We start from the raw sequence: 24,333 nt of genomic DNA on the forward strand, positions 1-24,333 counted from the left end.
GTATTTGATGATATAATGATCTCTTCTACAGCTAAACACTCTATTTTTGCATTCTATTCTATTCTATTTTTTCTATATCATATTTAAAGCACTGCTGATCAAAGCCCACTGCTTTGATTTCCAGACCCACTAATGGGCAGCGCTCTCCGTTTGAAAAAGACCTAGGGATTAATCTAGGAAATGCATGGTGTATGTGGCTCTCCTTTACCCAGGCGGGGGTACTTCTTATGTTACACTTCAAGTGTATTTGAAATGGAACCTTCTCTAACCTCCAAAAAGCCTATGGAGGGGGCATTACCTAGGACGGGTCATATTGCCCAGCTGATGAGAGGCAGCTGCAGACTCCCAGGCTTAGAGAAGAGGGGACTATAAGGGAGCCCACAGTTGCCTTGGAGAAAAGCCCAAGGGTAATACTGGGAAGAGGGTTTGGAGGTTCTGCCCATGCCCTTGGGGCTCAGGAGGACCGCTGGGGGATGTCCCCTTCCTCACGACTCACAGGACTGCCAAAGTTTGCATCCCTGCCACCCAGGCTTGTCCCACCTGCTCTGCTCCCGGCAATCAGCCTGCAGCTTTCCTTTGCCCCAAATTTCCACATGCTCACGCCTGAGCTTGAAAACCTTCCTCTGTCTGTTCCTTCCCCTTCTTATGTCAAAAGCCTGCTTCCTATTGATCTGTCATATCTGCCCTTGAAACTTTCCTTACCAGTCCCCAATACCAACCTCACCCACCATCCCCAGGACTGAAACAGAGACTTCATTTTTACCCAAGGCATCCTTTTTTTAAACTCTCCCCATTATAACACATGTTGCATTGTATATAATTATTTTTCTTTTCCACTAAACTGTAGACTCCTCCCAGAGGGCAGGGACCTATCCCTTTGTTTATTGTTTTATCACCACGTCCTAGTACACGTCCTTCGCCTATTATCATGTCCAAAATATTTGCTGAAGAAGTAAAGTCACGAGTAAAACATACTCATTTTATAAACTGCTTACCATGGGCTATGTTGCTTACTAGGAGCCATCTGCGTTCAAGTACATCACCTCATTCAAACATTGTAACAAAACTGTGAGGTGCAGAGGGAAGATAGAACGATTCGCTGCTTGTAGATTAAAAAGCTGAGGTTCAGAGAGGTGAGGAGGTTTTCTGAGGTTGCACAGCTGGCTAGTGGAGAAGGGCAAGCATTGATGCACAGCACAGTTCACACACACAGATCCATTCTCACACATGACCTTCAAAGTTGCAAACAAAAGTCTCACTGACCTGTCCTCATTGTCGGAGTTTTCTGTGAGATGAATGAGCAAAAGGGTGGATACAGACACAAAAGCTTGGGTTCAAGATTGGGCCCATTTTACTGATAATGGAAATTACATCCCCTGAGGATTCTAGAAGACGTTGACCATAGCAGAGAACAGAATTTCTCCTTCCAATTTGGTTAACCCTGACACCTGATTGCATAGAATTTGGAGCAAGAGTTACCTGCAAACATTAAGGAGACGAAGTGTGTCTGTGTTGACACGCATCCTGCATCTGAAAAGTTCAGATACATAAAGAGATGCTTTTGTATAATTCATGTTATTTACTAGAACGATTTTACTGGCCCTCTGAATATCATTGTGTTCTCTGCTATAAATATGCATTTAGACCCTTTCCAAACCACTAGTCATTTGCCCAGCAGGCCATAAAAGCAATGTATCATGTAACCATGTATTGGGATGAAATTTCAAAAGCTCTCCATTTAGGCAGCAGGCCTTAGTGGGTTTGGGGAGCTGTAACATTATCCATTTAATTATACATTTGAACTCACTGAAAAAAAAAAAAACCTGTATTATTTACACAATTGCCTATAATATTCTCTCCCAGCTGTTAGACCTGAGTCAGAAACCATTAGAATGCTAATCGAGAGAAGACTATGAAATATATTTCCTTGGTGTAACTGCAGCAAATTTGTAGACCCTTTTATTTGAGCCACAAGGTTTTTTTTTTGTCCCCTCAGACCTCTGTCTGAAGGGGGCTCCCATAGCCATGGTTGGGGTACTACCTACACAGCTAATTTGGGAACATAACGTAATCTGCCAATATTGACTGTATTTCTCAAAGACAATGTCTTGCACGAGGCATGGTGCCTTATACTTGAGAAGAAGCAAATTGTTGGAATGGGCAAGTTGCTTTCTTTGGGGGGAAAAAAGTTGCTCAAGGAGATGATCCTGCCAGGGATAGACATTGCATTCACTATTCTCATTTAGATGAACTACTTGAGAGACACAGAGAATGTCTCTTCCTGGATCCCAGGCATTCTAGAGCGTGGTGGAGCAGACTCAGGTGTGTGGAAGGAAGCCCCAAGGTCTGTATTTCTTTCCCAATAATTGAGCAGCTACACAGTTCCCTGTCCTCTACGCATGCTGGCAACACAGAGGCAAACAGAAATAGTTCTTGTCTTAGGGGACTACAGTCTTCAGACAGGAGGCAGATAGCAAAGCAGAAAATTATGCTCGTTGACGAAGGCTCTGACAGAAGAACCAAGACACTTTTGGCATTGCGCAAGCCCAGAGGTTTTCAGATGCCCCAGGTTCTGGTTTTCTTTTTGCCCCAGGATGTGCTCAGGGCCTCGCAAGTAAGCTTCCTGTCTCTCTTGTCTTCATCCTGCCCACCCCAGCTGGTCATTATCTTGCATTTATCCCTCAGATTTTGGTCATGGGCCTCCCCTTTGCTCAGGTATGTATACACGGCTGTGCACATAGCTTCAGTTTTCCCCTGACTCTTCCTCACTATGAGTACTCAACTTTGGCTTTTCTATACTCCGCCTGTAAAAGACTCTTAAGCTTGTAGGGGCTTGATGCTTCCAGACACATACATAGTTTAATATCATGTGAGACCAGAGAACTCAGAAACCTCCGCGTCTAGCATCTGATTTATCTCCTCTAAGCAATGATAACTTTGAATGACTTTGTATCCATTTGCATCATGGATAGACTATCCTCTTCTTTATTTTGTTGTCCCTGCTCACTGCTTTATGTTGTTATACGATATAGCTGATGGTTCCCATATTCTCCTGATACAGAACAGTTCCACTGATGTGTAACATTTAGGTAGCTTGTTTCATCAAAGCACGATGACCTTCTGTGGAAATCCTCGGAAAACAAAAGGAGACCTGGGCCTTCACCATGATGGTATCAGAAACCCTTCTTCCCACCTCTACTCATACTTGAATTGTCATGGGGCTGAGAGACACAGCAATAGTCCTTTCAGCAAAAATGCACTGAACTTACCAAAATGGAAAATGTTGGCTCACGATGGGTTAGAAAGAGGTCATAGGATCTGGTGCGGGGTGCGGGGGGATATGCTATACATTTTATTCAGTTTAACATAAGTAAAGAGATTTGCTGTATTACATCAAATGTAGGTGAGATCTGGATAGATCATGGATCTGTCCTTCCTGGAAACTGCTTTGAACTTAAGTAGTTTCTTGCCAACGCTGAAATTTACATTGGTGGGTATTTTAGGGCTCTGAAAATCAATCCATGGACCGTTAAATGAATCCTTCATTTCTACTACAAAATAGATCCTACCATTCGATAACCGTATGATATAACGGAAATAATTTAAGAACTTCTCGAAGATTCAGTTTACTCCTTTGCATCATAGGAATAGTAATAACCACCTTGTGAGGCAGAATTAATTGAGATGACTTCTGTGAAGCGCCAAGTCCAGTTCTTGTATAAAGTAGGCGTTATATATATGTCATTTATTTATTTATTTAAATTGACTTATTTTTGGCTGGGTTGGATCTTCATTGCTGTGCGTGGGCTTTCTCTAGTTGCAGTGAGTGGGGGCTACTCTTCGTTGCGGCAAGTGGGCTTCTCATTGTGGTGGCTTTTCATTGCAAAGCACGGGCTCTAGGCGTGTGGGCTTCAGTAGTTGTGGCACGTGGGCTCAGCAGTTGTGGCTCATGGGCTCTAGAGCGCAGGCTCAGTAGTGTGGCGCACGGGCTTAGTTGCTCTGCGGCATGTGGGATCTTCCGGGACCAGGGCTCAAACCTGTGTCCCCTGCATTGGCAGGTGGATTCTTAACCACTGCGCCACCAGGGAAGCCCCTATGGCTTTGTTATAATATGCTTAGCTCATCAGGTAGAGTGCTAGGCTCATGAAATTTCATTGCCAACTGTAGAAGTTGATTTTGCTTTCCAGTATTTTTCTTTTAACTCCACTCCAAAGAAAAGAAGGGAGGAAGGGAGGAAGGGAAAAAAAGATGTTAGACAACAATAATAACAGAGAGAGTATTTCAAAGTGTGTGAAAGGTCACATTTCTTTGGGCAGAAATCTGTTCCTCCTATCTCTTGGGCTTGCAGGCCGGGCTGGCTATGCTGCAGAGATCAGAACCCCAGTGTTTATTTGTGCAATCCTCACTTTCGCTGGCAGCTGCTCCAGTCCAGGAACTTTATGGCAGGAAATATAAAGTGCTGTTGGATTCGGGTGCTCTAGAGTCCTGGGTAGCACTGTCCTTTCTTAAGAAAAAAAAAAGAGAAAGAAAAAAGTAAGAGGGTGACAATCAGCTAAGGTCTATTAAGCTTCACGGCCTTGATCTTATCGTATTGCATCTACTCTTAACAGTTCTTAATGACTACAATGTAATAACATCTTTAAAATTTATTGAGACAATTAGAAGCAAACAGTTCTTTTGACCCCCAGCTCTTTCGAAGTCACATGATGCTACAAGAGAAAGTGGAGCCATGAGACAAAAGTCCTTTTCAAGGTGTTCGTAGTTTAATGTGCATTTTAGATTCCAAAGTGCCATGAAGAAAAGGGAGCTGGACTGTACAACGAAGACACCAGAATTCTGGTCTCAGCTTTTCCTTTAATTTGTGAGCTGATCTTGGGTTGACCTTAATATACTCATATGTAAAATGGGAATGGATCCAAGGTCACTTCCATCTCTAAAATCCTTTTTTGTTAAAAAAAAAAAAAGAAGAAGAAGGAACTCTATCGGGTGATTGAAAACCAGTGCTTTACTTCAGGTCACCGCCTACACTGTCAACCTCATCATTTACAGGACACTGCTGTGTCCACAGCACTGGTTAGATTGGCAGTGGAACATGTGACTTCTCTCTTACGTCCAAGCCACAGCCTACCGGACAACAAGGCTGAGCATCCCATTGAAAAGCAGATCAGGAGGCCAGTGACCTTGAGCCTTCATGAGGGAGCCCATGATCAGGAAAATGATAGGCAGGAATGACTCACTTGGAAGCTGAACCCAAAAGCCATGAGGTCAATTCAGGATTGAGGCATAGAGTGTGGTTCCCAAATACACGGCAGTTATGGCAGAGCTGGCTGTAGTGAGGGTCTAACAGAGCAGACAGGAAAAAGCCAGGAGAGATGTTACGATTGGGACTTTGTGAGAACCTTGAGACACATGCATGTGCGAGTATATGAGTGCACGCACACGCATGTACACACACATACACACAGAATAATTATTTTAGGGCCCAGTTCCAGGCCATTTAGAGCACAGAGTTTAGGCATGAGGGCTCTGAAGTCATGCTAACTGAATTTAAATTCTAGCTGTGTGACCTTGGGTAAGTCATTTAATCTCTCTGGGCCTCAGTTTTCCCACAAGTGGTATGTAGTGGGAGCTAATAGTACCACTGATTTTGTGGGATTGTAGATAAAGTTCTTAGCATAATTCATGAATCATAATAATAGCTTGATAATTTTGTGCCTATTATTATTATTGTTTTATTCATTACATTTATATATACCCTACAATAAACACCTTTTCCTTGAGGTAATACAAATAGGTCTTTCCTTCCTTGCAACTAGCAAGTCTTAACTAAGGTAAACTCCCATTCTGCCAGTGTGAAGAATTTTATGGCAGGAAATACAATCTTTGTCTCTGTCTGTCTGTCTGTCTCTGTCTGTCTGTCTCTCTCTCTAACTTCGAAACTGTTCAGTCAAAAGAAATGATCCTTATACTTCAAGGCTGATCTCTATCTCTCGTTCTCCATGAGACTTTCATTGATTATCATAATCTGATTTTCATCTCTGTTGAATTTTGTCGGCATCCACATAACACTTTGTAGAACTGTATCTGAGAACATTTCCCACCACCATAGCACATAATTGTATGCCGTTTTGATTGTGGTGCTCATGATATTTCATGCTTAAATCTTCTCTCTCCCAGCAAAGTATAAGCTTTTTGAGGGTAAGAGCTATGCTTGGCATTTATTTATTTCCCAAAGTGTCTAATATAATGCTGGAATTACCATAGGAATTTAAGACATTTACATTATTGGATAAATGTGGGTAAACCATGAAGACTTCCTCCACAGAGCTGTCCTTCCACTCCTGATTTCACCTTTGGCTAGCCCATTCGGCAATTTTGCAATATTTATTTAATAGTGGAAGACTTGAAAGTAAACAAGTTTAAAGAAGTCCAGTGCATCTGGTTCTTCTGTTATATGTGCAGCTAATAAACTGGGCAATCATATCTACTTTCTGAATCTCAATTTCAACATGGGCTAATTGAAGCTGATAAATGTTTTGACCTCTAATTTTTCCGCCATATTGTTCTAGTATCCATGAAAGATTATGACTGATTTCTTTGTATTTATTCTTTTGTAAACCTCTCTAACGGGGTTTATTTGTGCTTGGAAGCTTAGAGTGGTCCCAGAGGCAATGTAGCATGGTGGTTAAGATGAGGGCTTTAGAGTCTCAGACCTGGGTTTGAATTCCAGCTCTGCTTACCTACGAGGTGATTTTCAGCAAGTCACTGAACCTCTGATCCTCAGGAATAAGACCTATCTCTGATCGCTGGCATGAGGACCTGGGATGAAGATGTATATTAAGCAAAATCGTTTAGAATATGATGGTAAAGGACAGAGCTTGGACTCTAACTATTTATCTCTAAAACCCACATGGCTGAGCATCAGCTGTCCCTCACTGGGCACTGTGTATTAGGGAAGATTTTTCTTTTCGTCTGGTTGCACTGGTGGAGGAGAGATATAGCTGATCCTTAGAATGGTTTTGCTTGTTGACTCTGAGGAATAGGAGATGCTGTGGATGCAGTAGTTGGGGGAGGGGGAAGCTCCGGCTGAGACGTAGATACAGACAAATAGTAAGACGTCACCAACAGCCTTGATCTTTGTATTCAGACTTTACTGCATGTACTGCCTCTATTGTATTACCATCTAAGACCTTGGAAATGACTCTCAAAGGATCTTTCCTCTTTCGGAACTTAGCTCATGCAAACGAATGGGCTATAGACCAACTCTGCGACCTTAATCGATTTTTCCCCACATCTACAATCCTCTGTTTCCTTACATATAGAATGAGGATGATAATAATTACCTGCCTCTTAGGAGCTCAAGTAATACAATGCATGTGGCTCCTAGTAAGAGCTCAGAAAATATTATCTTTTCGTCTTATCATTATCCATGTAGGATGACAGCTGTGAATGAAGAGGGCTGACTAACACCAGTGGAGTCACAGGGAGGAGCTGGCTAGATGCGCTGGAGGCCAGATGCCTGTGAAAAGCCTTCCTGGTAGCGATAACAGCACATGCAGAGGTTGGAGTGATGGAAGAGCAGAGTGTGTCAAGGGATCTCTAAGTATGTCAAATGCTGGAGCTTAGGCTGGGCATGTGCTGACGACATGGGGGGAAAAAGAGACAGAAAACGTAGGGCAGGATCACACCAGGCTTTGGTTGACAAATTTTCAGGACACATCTGTTCCTTCTGTTTATTGGCTAAACCAGGAGGCGTTTCCAGCCTTCAAGTTCTCAAGCCTCCCCTGACCTGTGCTCCAGTGTTCCATGGGTCACTGAATCTCTCTGAGGCTCAGTCCACTCGATGGTAACACGTTCTGCTTCTTTTTTTTTCTCTTTAAAAAATTTTAATTTTATTATTACACATTTAACTTCACAGAAAAACAATATCACATACTTTAATTTACAGAAGGATAGAGGGGCATAGAGGAAAGAGCCTTAGAGCTTTATCTCGGCTCTTCCACTGCAGTGGATCTATCATTTAACCCACTCTGCTTCCCCTTAATGTGGAGGATTATAATTCTCCATGCTATTCAGTCTGGGTTTACATTCTGCTTCTTTATGGGGTTGTTGGCCCCAAACTGCACGGTAAGAGTACATGTGGATTGTAGGTGCTATGCAAGTACAAATTTTTTTGTTTTGGCCGCACCGTGTGGCATGTGGGATCTTAATTCCCCGACCAGGGATGGAACCTGCACCCCTGCAGTAGAAGCACGGAGTCTTAACCACTGGACTGCCAGCAAATTCCCTAAATATGTTAAATGTTGCTTCATGACATCACATATTATATTAAAAACAAAATGCATCCTATCGGGCTTCCCTGGTGGCACAGTGGTTGAGAGTCCACCTGCCAGTGCAGGGGACGCAGATTCGTGCCCTGGTCCGGGAAGATCCCACATGCCGCGGAGCGGCTGGGCCCGTGAGCCATGGCCGCTGCGCCTGCACGTCCGGAGCCTGTGCTCCGCAACGGGAGAGGCCACGACAGTGAGAGGCCCGCGTACTGCAAAAAAAAAAAAAAAAATGCATCCTATCATCTAGATATTTGATCAGTATAATAGATACAGATATTTGAAATGTAGCAGTAATAATATGCTACTCTAATAGCAATCATCTTTTTTAGCATTTGCCACTGAAATAATCCCTTTATAAATATGGCCCCATTTAATTTTCACAATAACTCTATTAGATAAATAATAGTATTCCCACTTTACAGATGAGATAATTGAGCCTCAGAATAGTTAAGAAAACTGCCTACAGTCCCGCAATTCACAACTTCACAAATAATGCAGTTGGGATTTGAATCTGGGTCAACCCGAGTCTCTTGGTTGAGTCATGCAAAGGAAGCAACAAGATTGGGAACCTGGATGTGCTGAAAAAAAGATGTGGAAAATATCTATGTAAATAGAAGGAGAGGCATAATGCCAGAGGGGCAGGTACATTCAGTCCAACAACCAGATACTTGTAAAATGAGTGATTAATAACTGCTAGCTTGCTTCAGTTCCACCTTGTTTATTTTTCTCTTATCCTTCACCCCTTCATAGCTTCATATTGGCTTTAATATATAACCACAGAAATAAGAAAAGAGAGAGATACTGTTGTATTCCCAGTAACCGTTTAAGTAGATGCACATGTTACCAAGGAGAAAATGGAATTTAGAATAGGAACTTCTCAAGGTCACCTGGTTGGCCAGTGACTGACCTAGGATTTGAACCCTGATTCCGAGCCTCTTTCCACTACAGCGTGCAATTTCCTCAAGTCATCTTTATCACAAACAGCCCCATTCTCCTGGCTAAGCACCTCTGTTTCTCCAATTCCCAAAGTTTCATTTGAAAACAATACTGTCTCCACTAAACTGAAAGCTGAAACCACCATTTCCCAAATGGGAGAGTTAAATTCATTACTAATGCTTAAAACTCAATTCAGGTATGCTCAGCTACCAACCCAGGTGCTGGCGTGAGACACCTATAATCATCTCTTTATTGTTTGCTAATTTTATGGGGCCCTAGGCACCCCCCCCCCCCACCATCAGGAATTCACGTCCCGGAGGCTCCTTTGTGGCAGCATGGGCAAGCATCTCAACTTCCAAACATCTGGCTGGCTTCAATCAATGAGGCTCTAAACTCGCCACTCCTGGGGCTGCAGGGGTACTGCTGGGGATAGCTGGATTCAGGATGCACAGCCAGCAATAAGCAACCAGAGGGCCTCTGCATTCTTTTGTTCATGAAAACCTTGGTTGACGCTACCAGAGCTGGGCTGGACAGAGGGAAACATGAAAACAAAGCCTTACTCAGCAACAGGGCCAACAAGCAAGCTTAGTATAGGGCAGGAAAGTCTGCTACTTCCCTCAAAACCAAAATTCTAGTTAGCCACTGCAAGAGAACAGAATCCAAACAGATTTGCAGAGCAATCAGGGCAAGAACTGGATGTCCAAAGCAGGGGAGGAAATATCTTTTCTAAAAGAGAGGATAACAATAAGAAGTTTTTTGCTTTGAATAGTGCTTTATCATCAACAAAATGTAATCTCACGGACTCTCTGGCCAAACTGCTGTGTTCCAATCCAGCTCTTTCCAGTTATAAGCTGAGTGAGCCCGGGCAAGACAAACTTTTGGTGTCTTACTTCCCTGGGGTTCATAAACCCTACTACTACCTTCCTATTAGGACTTTTGTGAGGATTAAATAAGATCATGCATATGAAGTATTGAGAGCATGCCTGCTACAGGGAAATGCTACATACATGTGTTTGCTATTATTTCATTTGTTCTTTACAAACGGCCTGCAAAGAAAATAGGATATTACTGAAACTGTGGGTAATTAGCCAAATCCATTTCACCTGCCTTCACTCATCAAGGTCGTCTACAAAAGACTTACATACCTTTCAAGCAGCACGTAGCCTAAACAATACGATGTTTGCCCCAGTTTTCCAGGAACTTGGAGTCAGCTGTGTCTAGTTCGAGCTCGTTAAGACCGGGCATGCGCAATTGTCAGCTGCTGACCTTTTGACGTCAGAGGGCGTCAGGTCACGCTAAGGGCCTCCATTCCTTAAAGGTGCAGACGCCGGTAGCTTAGTTAGAGAACAACAATTACCGCACCTTTTCGCAACTGCATTTCCCCGTGCTCCCCACGCCTTGGGCCGTCCTGCGTCATGATTCCTTATCCCATAAATACCCCAAGCCGCTTGCCTTCAGGTAAGTGGATCTGAGACTAGTTCTCCCATCTTCCTGATTGGCTGCCTCGCGAATAAAACCTCTCTCTGCTGCAAACCTCGGCATCTCAGCATTTTGGCTTGCTGTGGTTCGGGCAAAAGGAACCTGGTTCAGTAATATTATCTCCGTCGGAAGGATGGAAGCTACGAGTGGTTAAGAAGTTTAAAAGTGTACCAGTAATAAGTTGTAGAGGTAAGGTTAAAACCTAGCTCCAGTGCTTTTCTTTCCTATTTTCTTTCGGTCCGCCATGCGGCTTGCGGTATTTTAGTTCCCCAACCAGCGATTGAACCTGGGCCACAGCAGTGAAAGCACTGAGTCCTAGCCACTGAACTGCCAGGGAATTCCCCAGTGCTTTTCTTTTTTCTTTCCTTTTTTTTCTTTTTGCGGTACGCGGGCCTCTCACTGTTGTGGCCTCTCCCGTTGCGGAGCACAGGCTCCGGACGCGCAGGCCCAGCGGCCATGGCTCACGGGCCCAGCCGCTCCGCGGCTTGTGGGATCTTACCGGACGGGGGCACGAACCCGTGTCCCCTGCATCGGCAGGCGGACTCTCAACCACTGCGCCACCAGGGAAGCCCCCCAGTGCTTTTCTTTAGTAATTCATTAATCTATTTTTTAAAAAAATAATTAATTTATTTTTGGCTGTGTTGGGTCTTCGTTTCTGTGCGAGGGCTTTCTCTAGTTGCGAGGGCTTTCTTTAGTTGGGGTGAGCGGGGGCCACTGTTCATTGCAGTCCGCGGGCCTTTCACTGCCGCGGCCTCGCTTGTTGCAGGGCACAGGCTCTAGACGCGCAGGTTCAGTAGTCGTGGCTCACGGGCCCAGTTGCTCCGCGGCATGGGGGATCCTCCCAGACGGGGTCTCGAACCCGTGTACCCTGCATTGGCAGGCAGATTCTCAACCACTGCGCCAGCAGGGAAGCCCAAATCCATTTTTTAAAATTCCTTCATTCGATGTGAGTTGAACCCTTGCTATGTACGAGCCACACTGTTAGGGACACAGAGATATATCTTGACACAGGTGTTTCCTGAAAGATATCAGAAGGTCATGGTTAGTGCCTGATAAAGCATTGGTTTGAGGAAAGCTGGAAGTGATTTGGTGGTGTGGATGAGATAAGTTTTCCGCTAATACCAGGCTTTCATTACTAAGCCAAGGTTTCTCAAGGTTTAAGTGGTGGAACGAGTAGAAGTCATGAAGTTTTGCTGTTCTTTGGGAAACATCATGAACTACTGATCTGCTCCGTTAACGAAAGAGACACTATCCAATTCGTATTATACTTGGAAAGTTTAGCGGTAAAATTTCAGGCTCAGGAGGAGTTGAACTCTCCTGATTCGAAGCCCATTTCATCTCTTACTGGCTGTGTGACTTGGAGTCGATTAATGAACCTCTCTGAGTCTCTATTTGCTGCTCTTTGAAATGGGGATATCAGTCAGACCTCCCCCTGAAGGATAACAAGATGATGCAGCACTTCCCAATCTTATTTGAGCATTGTATACTTTTTCCTTGGAATCCTGACTGACATCCTGCAGGTAGCCTGCAAGACACCAACATAGAAAATGACCCTGTTTTATTGATTTTTTTTTTTTTAATTGCATTAGTTTTTTCTTCATGGCTGTGCCTGAGGAAGGAGGGTAGACAGTGATGTAGTGCATGATTGGGGCTGCAACTCTACGCTGCTCAGTCATGGGTAAAAACAATCTGGTGTTTATCAGTCTTTGAGGCCTTTTACTGTGAGTGTATTCTAAAATCAGCTACCTGATGAAATTTTTTTTTTTTTTTTCTTTCCCCCGTACGCGGGCCTCTCACCGCTGCAGCCCCTCCCGCTGCGGAGCACAGGCTCTGGACGCGCAGGCTCAGCGGCCATGGCTCACGGGCCCAGCCGCTCCGCGGCATTTGGGATCTTCCCGGACCGGGGCACGAACCCGCGTCCCCTGTATCGGCAGGCGAACTCTCAACCACTGCGCCACCAGGGAAGCTCTATCTGATGAAATTTTAAAAAGTGTTTATCTAATGCTTACTGTGTGTTAAATACTGTTCTAGTCATTGAGGAAATGAGATTAAGCCCCATAAGGCTCACCCTCTCATAGAACTTATATTTTAGTGGAGTGACAGATAACAAACCCCAAAACAAACAATACTTTAAAGCAGTAATATATACTAGGAAGGTTGGCAAATAATGGCACTGCTACAGTTCCTACTACTAAAATGGTAATAATAGTGATAATTATAGCCAGCAGGAGAGAGCTAAGTATATCATAGGCAGCAGTCTGATCTCTGTTCATTCACTTGTCACCAGTCTTTTTTTTTAATGGAGCAACTTTTAGCATCTCTTAGACTAGTTTTATGGGGTTATGGTTTGGAAAACATAGCTATTCATTTCAAGCAAACAATCTTCAAGTACAGCTTTCAGCATGCCCGCCCCGAACATTTGCAGGGCCCAGGACAAGAGTACAAATAGCGGCCCACATACCATGTGTCTAAATATTTAAGGGTTACAAATCAAGCGAATAAACTTTCAAATCTATCCTCCTGGCTTGACAAATATAACGTCATAACAACGGGGAAGGCCAGGTTTGGGTTTAGAACTCTCAGAGCCTTGGATTTTTGTGCTGGAAGGTGGTGGCCTGGGAAGAACTGGCTCCTGGGAACCACATTCCTTCTTGACCCACCATCAGTAAGAGGCTTTGCTCAAAAGATGTGGACCCCAGTCCCGTCCCACAAACAGTCATCACTTGGGTACCTCTTGGAATGGATCTTAGAAAGTAAGGACCAGAGATTCCAGGGTTCTGGGTATCCAGCAAACAAAGAAACGTAAAGTACAGATAGAATGACTAAGTTACTTCCAACCCTGACATTTCATGATTTGGTTTTTAGTGCTGGAATTTGCATCATCTTAAACCTGCAAAACATTGATACTATGCTCTGTGTGTACAAGATGTTTTGTCTGGCAAGAAGTGTGCCTTGTGGAAAATTCTAAACAATGGCCTAGGAAACACAGAATTGGGAATTATTATATAGACATGTCTTGACAATAATGTTATTAATTGATCACACAAGGCCCTAGAATCCAAAGAAATGTCAAATCTCAGAGCAAGTAAGAGTAACTTAAGTTCAGAATTATGGGCAAAACATTTCCCTTTCTTGGACTTCAGTTTCCCATGTGAAAACACTAAGTTTTGGATTCTGAGTTCCTTCTAGCACATTTTTATGATTTTTATGATGTGATCTGCAAGAGCTTCTCCCTTGAATAGAAAGCAAGGGTATTTAGTAAGGGGAAGGGTCTGAACAGTGAGATGTTTAACAAGAGCAATAATTACATATTATGTTCCAGTCTTTTATAGCTTATGTAAAAGGTTTTTGAATGCATTATCTCATTGGATTTTCGTCCCCTGCCTGTGATGCTGGTATCTTTTCCTCCATTTGCCACTAAAAAACATGAAGCCTAGAAGAGATGAGTGAATTACCCACAATCTCTCAACCTCTGAGTGACACTAGAGCCAGCTCTCAAATCCATATACAGCCTTTAAAGTGGGTGAGCAGGTTTCCAAACCTTTGCATTCGGGGAAGATGGTCTTGCAGGTGTGAAATCCATTCTTTCTGAAGGAAGAGGGGGGTAAACAGCAGCAAGCATAAGCATGTCTCTTATGACTCGTTAGTCAACTTAAGGCAGACCTTTATTTCAGACGGGAAGTCATTATTGCGGCTGCTGCTAGGCCGACACATACGGACGTACACACCCTCCTCGCAGCAGCATTGTCTCACTTTGCCCTGGACACCCAGGCTCCGGAATAATGCAGCCAGCGGGACACTTTCCTGGCGCATGTGTTGTAAAATGCATAATGGCTGAGGGCATGTTTCGGAGCACTGCATCTCTTTCCATCCCTTAAACAGATTGTGTGTGCAGCCTGGCCGGTTGCCCGCAGCATTCTACCTGCCGCATCGGGAAAGGCTGAACCTCGATGGAGAAGAAAAGGAGGCTCCACTGTACGGAACGCTCTCCTGTGCGCATGCTCCGAGAGATTTCATGCCAGGCGGAGGGCACAGGATACTCCGATAATTAAATATCAAAGGTGAGTGGTAAAAATGAAAGAGGGGAGGCGGTGTATGAAAAAGTAAACATGCAAAGCCTTACAAAAAAGCACACACCTAAATGTAGTCACTGGAACGAATCAAATGAAAGTAAGTCAAAGCAAGAGATGAGCGCTAAATTCACCAAATGGAAACACATTTTAGGGACGAAATCTTGCTTGTGTTAACACACAAACCATGGTGGGCAATGATGTATCTGGCCGCCAAAACTCTGTTACTGGGTGGTCAACTCACGTGGACTCGGATTTCAATCTCTGCGCCTTTCCTTAATATCTGTATGAATGTGGGTCGGTTAATTAAACTTTTGAGTCTTAGTTTCTTTGTTTGGAAAGTGGGGATGAGTTATACCTACCACTCAGTTTTTGTGTGTGTGTGTGTGTGTGACAAATGTGTTATATATTCTATCCAAACTGGCTTAGGTCAGCGTTTGGAAAATAGATGTTTATCTGGCCTGTGGTAGCTGCCGGATAACCAGAATCACTATCTTCATTAATTTATATTTCCATCTTCCATGCTTAACACTGGATCTTCATTAAATGTTGAATGCACTTGTTAAAAAAATTTTAAATCAAATTTAATGGGGCAGAATTTACATACAATAAAACACTCAGTTCAAGTGTAAAGTTCAATGACTTCTGATAATTCTATACCTTCATGTAATCACCACTACCACCAAAATAGGGAAAAATTCTCGTAGCCTAAACTGCTCTCTGCTGTCCCTTTGTGATCAATGACCCTCAACTTCCAGCCCAAGCAACTACTGATCTACTTTCTGTCACTACGCGTATTGCACACTCTTTATTTCCTTCCTTTTCACGTACTTTGGGTTTAATTTGCTCTTCTATATCCAGCTTTTCAATGTGTGAATTTAGATAATTGACTTTAGTGCTTTCTTTTCCCGCTTTAGCCACATCTCAAAAATTGATAAGTTTTAATTTTCTTCCAGTTTAAAATACCTTATAGTTTCCCATCTTATTTCCTCTTCAATCCATGGTTTATTTAGTAATGCACTGTTGATGTCATAACCATGTAGGGAATTTTGAGTTATGCTTCAATCTGCTGGTAATTTCAATTTTAATTCTGTTATGGTCAGAGAGCATGCCCAGCTTTATTTCAGTTGTTTAAAATTTGAGACTTCTTTTATGGCTAAGAACATCATGGTGAAAGTGTATATTCTTTTAAAAAATTTTGTTGAGATGGTAGATTTCATGTTAACTATTCTTACCACAATAAACTTAAAAAATTTAGAAAATTGTCCTTTACATTTACCCTATATTTATGTTTATATTACCCTATACCCTATATTTACCACATATTCACCACATTTAGCACTCTGCATTCTTATGTGTTGATTCAGCTTTCCTTTTGGTATCATTTCCGTTCTTCCTTTAATTCCTTTAATTTTTATTTTTTGTAGGCCATATCTGTTAGCAATAAACTCTTGCAGGCTTTGTTTGTCTAAAAATGTCTTTATTTTTACCTAAGTTTTCAGAAATGTTTTTTCTGGTTATAGAACTACTGGTTGCCTGTGTTTTTCTTTCAGCGCTTTAAAGGCTGTAAGCCATCTTCTGTGGTTTACATAGTGTTAACCATTCTCATCTCTTATTCTTATCTCTGTTCCTCTGTAAATAATAACTTTTTTCTATAGAAGATTTTGAGATTATATTACTGGTTTTTACAATTTGATTATGGTTTGTCATGGTGTCATTTTCCTTTTATTGTCTGTCTTGGCAATTGCAGACCTCCTTTTTATTTATTTATTTATTTATTTTTGGCTGTGTTGGGTCTTCATTGCTGCATGCAGGCTTTCTCTAGTTGTGTTGAGCAGGGGCTACTCTTCGTTGCGGTGCGCAGGCTTCTCATTGCAGTGGCTTCTCTTGTTGCGAAGCACGGGCTCTAGGTGCGCGGGCTTCAGTAGCTGCAGCACGCAGGCTCAGTAGTTGCAGCACGTGGGCCCTAGAGCATGAAGGCTTCAGTAGTCGTGGCTCGTGGGCTCTAGAGCGCAGGCTCAGTAGCTGTGGCACATGGGCTTAGTTGCTCCACGGCATGTGGGATCTTCCCGCGCCAGGGCTTGAATGCATGTCCCCTGCATTGGCAGGCGGATTCTTAACCACTGCGCCACCAGGGAAGTCCCATTGCAGACCTTCTTAAATCTGGTTTTAGATTTTTCAACAAATTTGAAAAAAGTTCAGCCGTTTTTTCCTCAAGTGCTCTATCTGTTCCATACTCTCGTGCTCTTGTATATTATGCTGTGGTGTTTTATATTCTCCCACAAATCGCTGAAGCCCTGTTGATTTGTTTTTCAATAATTTTTTTCTCTGTATTACATTATGAATAGTATGTGGCTGTATCGTCAATTTAACTGACATTTTGTTCTTCAGTGTCTAATCTGCCATCTCATTCAGTGAAATTTGCTTTCCAAATGTTACCTTTTTCATTTTCCAAAGTTTCACTTTTTTTTTAATATCTTCCATTTTTTCTTCATTGTGTTTATATTTTTCAAATCCTTGTGCATATTGAGTGTATTTGTAGTGGTTACTTAAGGTTCTTTGTTGTTAATTCCATCATCTGTCTTTTCTGAGTCTGTCTCTACTGATTTTTTTTTTTTTAATATGGGTCCGTTTTCTTCTTGGCATGTCTGACAGTTTTTGTATACTGAATATCGTATTTTTTGTGGTCTTGAGCACTGAATTTTTTGTTGTCTTAAAGAGTGTTCAATTTTGTTCTGCCAGGTGTGGCTAAGTTACTTGGGGATCACCTTGATCCTTTTGTACCTTGTTTGTAAGTTTCATTATAAAATGCTCTTTATTCAGTGCTACTAAATAGATCCTTCTGTGATACTTCCTAATGCCCCTGGTTTTCCTGGAGAACTCTCCATGATGACTGGTTAGAACCTGAGCATATCCTATCCTTGTGTGATATTATTCAGCTTACAGTTTCCTAGTCATTCTTTGTCTGGCTTCTTGGAAACTTACTGGACGCACACATGCTTTTGTGCTTAGTAATAGACTTGAAAGAGCCTTTACAGACATGTCTGATGCTTAAGAAATTCTTTTCCACCTCTCTAGTTACCTGTTTTACTAATTTCAGCTGTGCTACCCTCTTTGAACTCCAGTATCAGTCTCTTCAGTTCAGCGAGAATGCTGTATTCTCTTTGGGCACCCTCCCTTACACTGCAGTCTGGAAAGTACATCCAAGTAGAAATTTAGGGCAATTGTAGGGCTCATATATTTTGTTTCCCTCCTCATAGGGATCACAGTCCAGTGTAAAATGTTGGAAGATACTTGCTTCACATATTTTTCTGGTGTTTGTTTGTTTGTTTGTTACTTAGGGTAGGAGGGTAAGTCTGGTCCCAGTTATCCATCATGGTTGGGTGAGAAAGTTGTTGTATTTCTTTTTTACAAAGGTTGATAGCATTATTAAAACCAAATGATTCAATTAGGGGCTAAAATGACAGCATCAGCTAATGGTCAAGGGCTTTCTATTTCTGCCTCTGTCACAAGTCAAAGTTTCACGCCACACCAGGGCTTTGTAGTGGTATTCTCCCTTAGTTCCTGTCATGAGGTCAAGCCTGTGGACAGTTGTCAATTGAATTGATACTACTTTTCTTTCAAGATTGGTCAATTTTAAGTTTTTTGTCCTTTGGACTCATGCCTACTTCCTCCATCAGCAAGTGAATTTAAGGAAAGTTTCTTCCCCAAACATTCTGTTATCACTAGCTCAATATTAGAGTTTTCTGCCTGTTTTCTTATTTCTGCGGCCAAGCTGTAATTTCATTGAGAACAGTCCAAAGGTTTGTATTTATAGCATTTGGCATAGTACCTGACTCATAATATATCTTCTAATATCAGTTGGATAAAAAAGAGGAATTCAAGTCATGTCAAATCATCTCCCTTAAACTTTGCTTTAATTCTTCCAGCTAACTGTGAAAAGTGCGGATCTTTTTCGCTCTCTCCATATATTAATCTTCATATTTTACCAACTCTAGTTGCTCCAAAATTATATAATTACAATATAAGTTTTAGGTATTTAAAATTCAAATTTCATTCTGTACACTATCTTTGGGAAATCTTTTCCAAGCCTACACTGTACAATGATGAATTCTAAATATCCTCTCCATCTTTCCTCTCTCTCTTGAACTCCAAACTGGGTGTTTGCACTTGAATATCCCACAGGGCTCTTAATCTTAATTATGTCCAAAATAGAACTCATCATTTTTCCTTAATTCTGTCCTCTTTTTCCGTGTTTTCTCTCATGGCTTTTGGATAAACAAAGTCCATAATCCTTCGCATAGCATACAAAATCTTTCCACATCGAATCCCTGGTGACTTCAACTTTTTTGCTCATAACTCCTCTGCCCTGAATGTGCTCTTATACCTCCCAACTCTCCATAACATTTTACAATGTTATTTATTCTATTAATTCACTTTTTTCACTGACTTATCCTTTCAGCCTACTGCAGTGGAAGTTTTCTGGCTTCTCCAGATATATTCTCCACCCTTTTCACCTGCTCTGGGCCTGGGCATTCTTCTGTATGGGCTATGTGAATGGGGTTCTTTGCCTCTGATATCTGGTGGGGTTTGGTCTAAGAAAATCCAGCGAAGAGATCAAGAATAGGAGATGCTATGGACTGAATGTATCTCCCCAAATTTATACTTTGAAGCCCAAACTCTTAACGTGATTGTATTTGAAGATAGGACTTTTAGAGAGTAATTAAGGCTAAATGATGTCATAAGGGTGGGGTCCTAATTAGACGGAAATAGTGGCCATATAAGAAGAAGAGAGTTTGCTCTCTCCATGAGCATGCACAAAGAAAAGCCTTTGTGGGGACACGGTAAGAAGAAGGTGGCCATCTGCAAACTAGGGAGAGAGCTCTCACCAGACACTAACGCTGCTGACACCTTGATCTTGGACTTGCAGTATCCAGAACTTTGAGAAAATAGATTTCAGTTGTTACTGGTCTACCCCCTAAGCAACCACCATTCTACCCTCTGTTTAAATTCAGCTTTTTTATGATTCCACATGTAAATGAGATCATGCATTATATGTCCTTCTCTCTCTGACTTATTTCACTTAGCATAATGCCCTCAAGGTCCATCCGTGTTGCTGCAAATGACATGATGTCTTTCTGTCTCATGTCTGAAGAATATTCCATTGTATATAAAATATACTACATTTTCTTTATCCATTCAGCTATTGATGGACACTTAGGTTGTTTCCATGTCTTGGCTGTTGGGAAGAATACTGCTATGAACATGGGAGTGCAGCCAGCAATCCCGCTTCTGAGTATATATCCAAAGGAAATGAAATCACTATTTTGAAGAACTGTCTGCACCTGCATGTTTATTTCAGCATTATTCACATCTATTGCATCTTGAATTTCATTAGAAAAGTGGTGCTTTATCCGAGTGAATAGATAAAAGCAGTGGGTTCTAATGAACATGAATCTGAGGCCAGAAAATCCTGTTAACATCATCAGTGCCTACTTCATCCAGAGCAGACTCTCAAAGCTTGCTTGGAACTGGACAGCAAGGATTTGTCCTTCTCTCTAAGCACTTAATGTTTGTTTGCAGTCTTATTCCTATGTGTGGCTGTGTCTACCCTCATTTTGTCCCATCTCCCTAGTATGTCCTTGTTAGTTTCTCCCTCTACCATTCCCAGTCAGTATCTCAATTTGCCCTGATGTGCTTTGCATTTGGCATGAGTCTAGGTCCTGAACCCTGCTTGGAGTAACACTGATTCGACATGCCCTTCAAATATGTAGGCAAAGGCATATCATAAAACTCTCAGGAAATCAAAAACTTTCTGAAGTCAGTGGGATTTTGTTCAGCTTTGTTCAGGTTTGAGGGTTGAAACGTGTGTGTAAGCAAAAGAAGGTATATTAGCAGGGAGGCATTAAAAAAAATCCGTTAGTGGAGAAATCTGGTAAAAATTAAGTGATGGTATCGTACCCTTTCAGGCATTTAAGGAACTTGTCTTATAAAAAATGATGCTTTTTGGAGATGACATTAAATACACTTTGTTCCCTGGTTAATGCTGCTCTGTTTTGAAATTTTCTTCTCAAAGTTTGACACCAAGACAACTACTTAGGTAAGGGTGAGGTATGACAAATCGCCCCTAGCTTGTGATTCCATTGTTCACACCAATGGCTGTTAGAGCCCAGGGGCAATGCACCCTATTGCGAAGCAGTTCAAAGGCAGGATACTCATGACCAATATGAAGAAGATGATGATATGATGAAAGGAAAGGAGCAGAAGGGAGAGGAGCGGAAGGCAGGGCAGAGGAGAGGGGAGGAGGTGAAAGAATGGGAGGCGAGGGAGGGAGAAGAGAGAGGAAGAGAGGGGAATGGAAATGCCCTAGTTAGGTTGTTGCAGGGAATTTCGATGGAAGATATTAAAACATTATAAGCCTGAATACTTCATGTTATAGAAAGTGTTCCTCCTTTCTTTCTCTAAAAAGAAAATGGCTTCATTTTTGATATGGAAGTGTTCAAAAGAAAAGAGAAAGAAACTTCAAAAATTTAAAAGTTGTTTTTAAAATAAAAAACAGAAGAAAATGAATGAACTAGGCCTCCTAGTTCTGCTGACCTGAGACAGCCATTGCTCAGTCTTCTGGTGCCCTGTGCATCTCTTCAGATTGTGTTCACCGAGCTGTAGGCACCATGAGTCCGGGACCATGTTTTAGCGTCAGTGGTTAGAATAGTGTCTTGCACAAAATAGATGATACAATTTTTGCTGTTGAACGGGAGAATGAAAATATGCATATGTAAATTGTATTTTAAAAAATGAGGGCTTCCCTGGTGGCGCAGTGGTTGAGAGTGCGCTTGCCGATGCAGGGGACACGGGTTCGTGCCCCGGTCCGGGAGGATCCCACATGCCGCGGAGCGGCTGGGCCCGTGAGCCATGGCCGCTGAGCCTGTGCGTCCGGAGCCTGTGCTCCGCAACGGGGGAGGCCACAACAGTGAGAGGCCCGCGTACAGCAAAAAAAAAAAAAAAAAAAAAAAAAAAAATGAGATCATGTTATACCTAGAATATTGCAACCTAACGTTTTTCACTTAATAATCTATTGTATACGTTTTTGCCATATCAGCATATGAGTATTTACCTCATTTTATAGGTACTCCAGAGTAGTCTACATTTTGCCTCCATGGATAATACTGCATTAAAACAATTTTCATAGATATATAATAAAGTTTCCACTTTTCATTATTATAAACAATATTGCAAGAAATATTAAAAAAATATTTTTGCTACTATCTGATTATTTTTCTTGGGGTAAATTCCTAGAAGTGGAATTGCAGGATATAAATCACATATTCTTACGGTGTTTAATTCATATTGCCAAATAGCCTTTCAAAAAGATTTGACCAATTTACCTTTCCACCAGCTGTATATGAAAATACATTTCAACAGTTTTGATAAAAAATTAGGCATTGCCAGTCTTTTAAAATATGCATTTCTATGACTACTGTTAATACTGAACTTTCTAATCTGTTGTCCTTTAGTCTTTTCTTCCTTCTTGCTATTTGCATTTCTTCCTTTTGTGATTATTTTTGTATCCTTTGACCTTTTAAAATCTACCCCTATGTCTTTCCTTACTGATTTTTAAGAACTCTCTGTATACTGGGAACATTAATCTTCATGGTATCTTATACATTGCAAATATTTCCCCTTCTTTCTGCCATTTGCTTTTTAGTTCTGTTTATAACGGTGGTAACGGTGATAGTGATGCTGTTAGTGGTGTTAGTTTTGTTGTTTGATGGTGGTGGTGGTTTTGAGTAGTGATGATGGTGTTGTGTCATTTTACCTTACAGAAGTTTACATTCTACCTGTATTTACTGTTATAGTTTCTGCCGTTGGTGCCATTCCAGAAAAAAGTAATAATAAAAGACCATTGCTATGGCAAAGCTATATATTTTTTAAAGTGTATATTTTGTCCTAATGCTCTTATGATCATATACATACAATGCACTCACATGCATTTTAATCTTAATCTATCTGGAATTAACTTGAGGTAAAGTGCATAGCAGAGTCAAAGGATGAGGGGCCCGTCACTCATTATCTCAGATTAAAAGACAAAACTGATGATACTCTTCCCAATGAGGGAGAGCTATGCTGCTGAGACATGGTGCCCTGCAGTGAGATCAGAGCAGGCGGCAGATCTCACAGGGGGCTGGGGAAATGTGGAAGTCGGAGATGGGGCGTTTTAGGGGTATAAGTGATCTGGCATCTGCATAAGGGAGGTTCTTTGGGGGAAACTGCTGTTGATTGACTCTCAGAGGTGTGTTTCCTAGAGTGAATCAGTTCCTGGTCAGCTGTCTTTCCAGAGCCAGGGACTGTCACTGTTTGAATGGCTTGAATAAGGAAGTTCACTGAGGGGAGTTGTTGTTGATCAATTCAACTGGTTTAAAGGCAGTTCTGGTGGTTACCTGTTACCATGGCTACAGACAAATCAGCCTTTTCCTACAATTGCAGGAACTTTTACAATTCTCAGTGGGGATCTATTTTTTTTTCCCCTAAGTGATGTGAAGGGAAGGGGAGATTTTGATTTTGTTTTCATGCGTATTTCTTTGTACAATGTGCTTTCCTTGAGGTTAGGAAGTGTGCTTCCTTTTCCCTTTACCCCTAGTCCCAAACAGAGGGCTACAACGTGAAAACGTTCAGTACGTTGAATTCTGGGAGCCAGGCTGTCAAGCACCAGCCCAGGCTATGGCCATAAACAACCATTTAGATGATCATGAACTCATGGATTTGAATTTTGGCTCTGGGAAGGTCCTTCAAAAAGCAACCACTGCTTCATATTCCCAGTAACACTCATATTTATATTTGAGAAGGCAGGCATAAAGGATAAGAATGAGAAACATTCATAATAATACTTTCTATCATGATAACACCCAATATTATTTAGTACTTAGCACATCAGTCAGTGTTAAGTCCTTCATACGGACTGCTTCATGAGAGCTTCACAATAATCCTTTGAAGTACTTCCTATTGCCTCCATTTTATAGACAAGGGAGTCGAGGTTCAGAGAAGTAATCAATGAATTACATGGGGGCTGGAGTGAGGGATGGGTGGAACTAGTATTCATTTAGTGAACATTATATTACACAGTTTTTCAAAATATGCAGACCGATTTTTCAACCTGGATTATCTCCTATTGACCGATAAGTGAGAAGGATTTAATTTTAGAGAAGGCCAGGGAACTAATGCTCACTGGCACTATGTTCCATTCATAACATAATTTAGTCTTCACCATAGCCCTGTGAAGTGGCTATTATCACCTTCTACCTTCTATAAATATGGAACTTGAGACCCAGAGAAGTCAAGTACATTGCCAAAGTCACACAGTTGGTAAGTGGCTGAACCAGGATTTTAAACACAAAAATGCTGTTTATTTATTTCCAGTGACTAGAATACGTTGTCCATCCCTCCTATTCCCGTGTCTGAAACAAAGTGATTCAGCGTACTCTGATTTTTGATGAGCTGACTTAATTATGAGCTTAGTTAAG

General features: G+C 41.8%; 2 long non-coding RNA genes across 2 annotated transcripts in view; one reads left to right on the forward strand and one right to left on the reverse strand.

Annotated features, from left to right (window-relative positions):
* Window positions 1-1,333: 1,333 nt before the first annotated feature.
* Window positions 1,334-10,504, reverse strand: LOC137209857 (uncharacterized). Its single transcript, XR_010936141.1, has 3 exons — window positions 10,412-10,504; window positions 9,665-9,792; window positions 1,334-4,504 (listed from the first exon to the last, which is right to left on the reverse strand). It is a non-coding gene; the product is annotated as an uncharacterized lncRNA (long non-coding RNA).
* Window positions 10,505-14,631: 4,127 nt separating this feature from the next.
* The window catches only part of LOC137209860 (uncharacterized), a 194,976-nt gene continuing 185,274 nt past the window's right edge, over window positions 14,632-24,333 (forward strand). Inside the window, exon 1 of the long non-coding RNA XR_010936144.1 lies at window positions 14,632-14,806. This is a non-coding gene — a long non-coding RNA (uncharacterized lncRNA). The remainder of the gene's footprint in view (window positions 14,807-24,333) is intronic.

Source organism: Pseudorca crassidens, chromosome 17, assembly GCF_039906515.1.
Source record: "Pseudorca crassidens isolate mPseCra1 chromosome 17, mPseCra1.hap1, whole genome shotgun sequence".
In the NCBI taxonomy this organism is placed as follows: domain Eukaryota; kingdom Metazoa; phylum Chordata; class Mammalia; order Artiodactyla; family Delphinidae; genus Pseudorca; species Pseudorca crassidens.